Source organism: Leuciscus leuciscus (genome assembly GCF_965113295.1).
Source record: "Leuciscus leuciscus genome assembly, chromosome: 5".
In the NCBI taxonomy this organism is placed as follows: domain Eukaryota; kingdom Metazoa; phylum Chordata; class Actinopteri; order Cypriniformes; family Leuciscidae; genus Leuciscus; species Leuciscus leuciscus.
The window spans coordinates 21,355,708-21,362,631 of NC_138729.1; the positions used below are offsets into that span (position 1 = coordinate 21,355,708).

Consider the following 6,924-nt stretch of genomic DNA (forward strand, 5'->3'; position numbering starts at 1 on the left):
TCTTGTCAGACTTGTTGCTCGCTTGCTGTGTTTGCCATTGATCTTATTTGTTAGTATTTGGAGTATATTAGTCATTTTGAGTGATTTGAGAAAGTGTTTTGTGTGATTGCTTGTTTGAAAGATATTTTGTGTGATTGAGTTTGGACATTTGTGATTACAAGTAATTCCTTTTTACTGACCTTGATTTTAGTATTTGCCCTATACTGATTTGTTTGCTTGTCTTTGTAAAAATTTCATTTGTAGGCTATATAATATTTAGGAAATAGGGAGTTTTGACTTTTCTTTTATTATTTATGCTTAGAGAGTTAGGGAAATTGTATTTTTTTGGGTGAAGTTTGGTTGGAGGGAAATAAGTCTTGTCGCCTCTTCAAGTCAAAACCCCAATTTGTATGACTGAATTTTTGCAGTTTCATTATCCATTCCTTAAATTTTTTCCTATTGCGTCCACCTCTATGGGAATAACACTTATTAAAAACAAGGTTCATCTTCTGTTGTGGTAAACAATCAAGTCCCCCGTTCGCTCGGGTCTCCTTCTATAATTCAACTCTGAACTGAAAGATCTGTGCTGACCAGGTGTAGGAAGTGCCTCGCCCTCAAAACAAATGTTTTTTTTTTCGAAGCATGAACTTTGTCACTCCGGCTTCACCTATACAAAAACGGGAAGAGCAAACCGGCTGTGTAGCTGTCTTTGAATGTAGTGTAGGCCTACGTTCACAGAAACAAAAAAAAATGTCAGGATCCATCAAAGTGCTCAGTCTTCATTGCAACAAGATTAATGAAAGCAATACGTTTACTAGTGGGGACATTGTGGAGGGGAAAGTTGTTTTGGAAGTGACCAAAGAAATAAACGTGGACAGTTTTTTTGTGAAGCTCACGGGAGATGTGGATGTACGCTGGACTGAAAAAACAGGTTTTGACGAAACAACCTACCGTGACCATGACAGATACTTCAAACTAAAGCAATACTTCATTCAAGAGAGCTCAAAGAAAGGTGAACTTATACAATATAAAATAAGTATGCATAAATAATGACTATAAAAATGTACAGGCTATGTACCTGTCAAAAGTTTGGAAACATTGCAATTTTAAATATTTTTGAAAGAAGTCTCTTATGCTTACCAAGGCATTTAATTAATCAAAAGCACAGTAAAAACAGTAATATTGTGAAATATTATTACTTTTTTCTCTTTTAATAAATTAAAAAATGTAATTTATTCATGGGATAAAGCTGCATTTTCAGCATCATTACTCCAGGCTTCAGTGTCACATGATCATTCTGAAATAATTTGTATATGCTGATTTGCTGCTCAAGAAACATTAATTATAATTATCAATGTTATTATGAAATATTGTTTATTTATGTTTACATTCATAAACAGGAAATAATAAATCCTCTTGGTGAACTTACAAGCCAAAGTATGGACAGATGCTTGAAAAAAGAACATTAAAGAATAAATAAATTATGTAATACCAATGGAAATAATATCTGACTACTAGTAGGCTATTTCTTGCTGTCTACAGGACAAGAAAGGAATGCCACACTTGTAAGTGGAGAAACTTGTAAGTAAGAGATTTTTTATGCAGATTTCCACAATGTCTGCCCTTCAATAAGTTACATTTATTGATTTATTGAAATGTAATTACAGTAAATATGTAGTATCTGTCAGGAGTTATTAAACAATGAAGCATCCATCTTGTTTACTCATTCACGTCTATTCTCACACCCATTATGTCAGAACAGAACAGTTCAACAGTACATGCTTCCTTATCCGAATAGTAGTCCACAACGCAATTCTTTTCATGAACACAACAACATACAAAAAAATGTATAAGTTACATAACAACAGAAAAGAGTATAGTGACAGTAGACTAAAAAGCTTGTTGAAAAAGTCACAATATCCCAACTCTCTTTTAACTCATATTATGCCTTATTTTTCTCAGATGGACCAGTGATTAGACCAGGAAGTCATATTTTTCCATTCAGACTTCAGCTGCCTCAACAGTGAGTGATACAATACAATCTTCAAATATGTGCACAGTGAAATAATAACAATATTCGGCAGGTGTGATTCACATCCCATTAACACAACTTACAGAATACATTCCCTAGTAAAAGCAAAACTGACTGTCAAATCATCATCCTCTGAAAAAGAAGATACTAGTCATATTGACGGCATAGTAATAGACAATATTGGCTTTAATAAAATCCTATTATTTGCTTATTATTCTAGAACATTTGCTTTAATGTGCTAATAGTAAAATAAACGCAACACTTTTGTTTTTGCCCCCATTTTTCATGAGCTGAACTCAAAGATCTAAGACTTTTTCTATGTACACAAAAGGCCTATTTCTCTCAAATATTGTTCACAAATCTGTCTAAATCTGTGTTAGTGAGCACTTCTCCTTTGCCGAGATAATCCATCCACCTCACAGGTGTGGCATATCAAGATGCTGATTAGACAGCATGATTATTGCACAGGTGTGCCTTAGGCTTGCCTCAATAAAAGGCCACTCTAAAATGTGCAGTTTTATCACACAGCACAATGCCACAGATGTCGCAAGTTTTGAGGGAGCGTGCAATTGGCATGCTGACTGCAGGAATGTCCACCAGAGCTGTTGCTCTTGAATTGAATGTTCATTTCTCTACCATAAGCCGTCTCCAAAGGCGTTTCAGAGAATTTGGCAGTACATCCAACTGGCCTCACAACCGCAGACCACGTGTAACCACACCAGCCCAGGACCTCCACATCCAGCATCTTCACCTCCAAGATCGTCTGAGACCAGCCACCCAGACAGCTGCTGCAACAATCGGTTTGCATAACCAAAGAATTTCTGCACAAACTGTCAGAAACAGTCTCAGAGAAGCTCATCTGCATGCTCGTCATCCTCATCGGGGTCTCGACCTGACTGCAGTTCGTCGTCGTAACCGACTTGAGTGGGCAAATGCTCGCATTCGATGGCGTCTGGCACTTTGGAGAGGTGTTCTCTTCACGGATGAATCCCGGTTTTCACTGTACAGGGCAGATGGCAGACAGCGTGTATGGCGTCGTGTGGGTGAGCGGTTTGCTGATGTCAACTTTGTGGTGGCGGTGGGGTTATTGTATGGGCAGATGTATGTTATGGACAACGAACACAGGTGCATTTTATTGATGGCATTTTGAATACACAGAGATACCGTGACGAGATCCTGAGGCCCATTGTAGTGCCATTCATCCATGACCTTCACCTCAAGTTGCAGCATGATAATGCACAGCCCCATGTTGCAAGGATCTGTACACAATTCCTGGAAGCTGAAAACATCCCAGTTCTTGCATGGCCAGCATACTCACTGGACATGTCACCCACTGAACATGTTTGGGATGCTCTGGATCGGCGTATACAACAGCGTGTTCCAGGTCCTGCCAATATCCAGCAACTTCGCACAGCCATTAAAGAGGAGTGGACCAACATTCCACAGGCCACAATCAACAACCTGATCAACTCTATGTGAAGGAGATGTGTTGCACTGCGTGAGGCAAATGGTGGTCACACCAGATACTGACTGGTTTAAAGACTGGTAAGCTCATGAAAAATGGGGGCAAAAACAAAAGTGTTGCGTTTATAATTTTGTTCAGTGTATGAACAGATATACAACTGTTATTCTGATTAAATTAAAAACCTATTATCATGCAAGTGACAATGGTTTTATTTACTTGCTAATGCATATGTATTGCATACATTACCATATTATGCACTATATAATACTTGTCCGTTATTTGTGAGAAACTAAAGCTTTTTATTTTACCTTAATTTCAGAAATATGCCTTCATCTTTTAAAGGATTTTATGGTTGGGTTAGCTACATCTTGATGGCAAAGCTGAAGAGGTCTTGGAAGCCAACATCTACTACATGTGGGGAGTTAACCTTTTTGCCCAGGAATGATGGGACCAATGATCATTTACTGGTATGAATTACAATACCATGTTTGACTCTTTGGTGCTCATCCATTGATAAATAGAGAGATTATGTAACTGCTTATACTGTTATCAAAACTAAAGTAATGTGATTTAACGTCAGAGGCAAGTGACATCACGAACCAGGAAACTATAAAGCCTGCCCAAATCAAGCAGCACTAGCTTCTTTGTCTTTAGTAACGGCTCTCTGTGAAACCATTTGTCTTATTTGATGTTGTCTGTCTATCAAAAAAAAAGTACAATATGGCAAGTAAGCAGCATTTTAGAGTGCGTGTGCCCCCCTGCCCGCGTTATCTTACGCGTGGGGACACACACAACCTTTGTGTTGTTTGTTTGGGTGAGGAGCATGCATGGTCAGCACTTGAGGGCGCTGGCTGTGAGAACTGTGAGGTGCTTAATATGCGAACACTCCGATCCCGCCTGACACTCTTTGACGAGGGTGCTCAGGCTCGCAGTCATGGGGTTCACAAATGGATCTATCAGAGTGGTTAGAGACAGACCCAGCCTTATCTCTGTCCTCACCTGATAGATCTAGTGCCTTTTCTCAGGGTTTGGAAGCACACGCTGTGGTTTCTTCTGCCCTGGTTGAAGCACAGACACTGCAGCTATCTAGTTCTTCTGAAGAATTATATGTTGTTAGTGTCGAGGCAGGAGACTCGCCACCTCAGTCTCATGCTTATGAGGAGTTAGTTGAGGTTGTGACGCAGGCTGTCGCCAGGAAAAGCATTAACTGGCCAGCAGGACGTTCGCACAAAAAGGGGGTTGCTCTCCAAGATGTTTGCAATGAGGCAGGCTGGTCCTCACCGTACACATTTGTGAGGTTCTATTCTTAGAACCTGGACTCTAAACCAGGGTCCCAGGTGCTTTCGTCCTAGCATTGTCGTCCACACCATTGGACGATTACACATGTGCTTCAAGACGTAATCATGCAGAGCGTTCCCACAGCGCCAATCGACGCACCGCAAGTTCCCTTGAAAGGGAACTAGAATTACATTTCCTTTAAAAGCAAATAATTTGCAAAAGCCTCTAAGTCCGTCTAACGGTTTTCTTTAATATTAACGTTTTTATCAGGCTCCTATGTATACTACCTAAGTACCAACATTTCTGAATGGGCTGAGGCTGGGATTTAGTGAGTTTGAAGTGAAAGTATTTGAATGCTCTATGTGTGGAGAGCATTCACTCAATATTATCTCATTTTTAGAGTCTTTTGCATCGGAGGTCTTCATCTATATATATATATATATATATATATTATTTGTATTTTTGTATTTTTTTCTTCATACAGCATCCACAATCTGGCACACAAGACAAGAAGATGAAACTATTCAACTCAGGGAAAATGTCATTGACTGCAACAACAGACAAAACTGGCTATATGCAAGGTGACCTCTGTAGCTCTCAGTCATGTCAATTTCAGTTTGTCTATTTTTTTATTACTGATAGCCTATGTTGTCTCTAATTCCTCATTATTGCTGCAGGTGAAACAATCACAGTTTTTGTTGATATTGACAACTCTTCATCTTGTGACGGCAAGTTAAAGTACAGCCTCATCCAGCAACAGATGTTCCTTGCTGGCAGAACAACTAAAAGAAAATTAAGATACATAGTTAATGGACTAAAGATTGCATACCATCTGGAGAAAAGCAAAAATTTATAGTAAACCTGAAGATTCCACGTGACCTGACTGTCACAACTGAAAACTGCAGAATTATAAATGTGCAGTACCAACTCAAGGTGCTATTTCGTCTTCCTTAGTTGCCATTTTTAAAGGGATAGTTCATCCAAAAAAAAAAAAATTCTGTCATAATTTACTCACCCTCATGTCATTCTAAACTTTCTTTCTTTTCTTTTCTTTTCTTTCTTTCTTTCTTTCTTTCTTTCTTTCTTTCTTTCTTTCTTTCTTTCTTTCTTTCTTTCTTTCTTTCTTTCTTTCTTTCTTTCTTATGCAGAAGACAAAAAGTATTTTGAAAAATGTCCCAGTGTTATTTTGTCCATACAAGTCAGCATGCGTCCATTCATGTTGTTTTGGATTGAATTAATCATTCAATCATTCTTTTGTGTTTGAAGAAAGAACATTTTGAAACAACACCAGGGTGAGTAAATTATGACAGAATTTTCCGATTTGACAGAACTAATGTTCACAAATTTCTCAAATGTTAGTTACATCATGTAGTAAAAGTCGACATTGAGTGCAAAAGATGACTTCATAAAAGAGTAAAGCAAAAATAAATAATTTGATCTGTTTTCTCTCTCTTCCAGTTCACTTGATTTCTGTACACAATTGTCTTTCAGGTCTCTCTGGATGTGTCTTTTACTTCAGATCCAAAAGTCAAATTCCCTGTGGTTATTCTTCCAGCTGACCAACAATGTCCTCCCTGACAAGGCCCACCTGGGGGATTCCAGCCATATCCGCCACCTCAGCCTAACCTTGTGCCCTATCCTGGTGGACAACCATCTCCATATGCAGAACTGTACCCCAGTCTGAATGACCCTTCAGCGCTGCCCTGTCCAGGAGCTGCTGCAGGGCTTTACCCAAATCCAAATGCCATGCTGCCTGTTTTCTATCCGACTCAATCTGCACCAGTTTATGATCCAAATCAAAGCACTAAAGAATCCTCTCCTAATGTGCCTTAGTCTTCTTCACCAGAAAAACTTCTGACTACCACTTCTGTCAATTATAACTTCATGGTTAATCTAATCTATTGTGATTAGAAAAACAAGGACTTTTCATTTTACTGGGAATGTAGCTCTAGATGTAGATGTTAAAAAAAAAACGTTATCCCTGACCACTCAAACTAAAACTTATTTAGCTAAATCTGATAGTACTATGCTGTATTGATACTTTGTTCTTTTTAGAACATTTGTTTTGTTTTCCGTTGATTACTGTATCTGTATTTAAGCCATCAGTTTCCTCAGTTCATTGTCTGGAATTGTTTGTGTTTGATGTAGTTGTTATCTACTGTTACTGTAG

General features: G+C 38.5%; 1 pseudogene across 1 annotated transcript; it reads left to right on the top strand.

Annotated features, from left to right (window-relative positions):
* The first annotated feature begins 413 nt into the window (after positions 1 to 413).
* On the top strand, positions 414 to 6,587 carry LOC309499009 (arrestin domain-containing protein 3-like; annotated as a pseudogene). Its single transcript, XR_014211790.1, has 7 exons — positions 414 to 991; positions 1,522 to 1,560; positions 1,942 to 2,002; positions 3,796 to 3,943; positions 5,239 to 5,335; positions 5,432 to 5,687; positions 6,246 to 6,587. The product of XR_014211790.1 is annotated as an arrestin domain-containing protein 3-like (transcript).
* Positions 6,588 to 6,924: the final 337 nt, after the last annotated feature.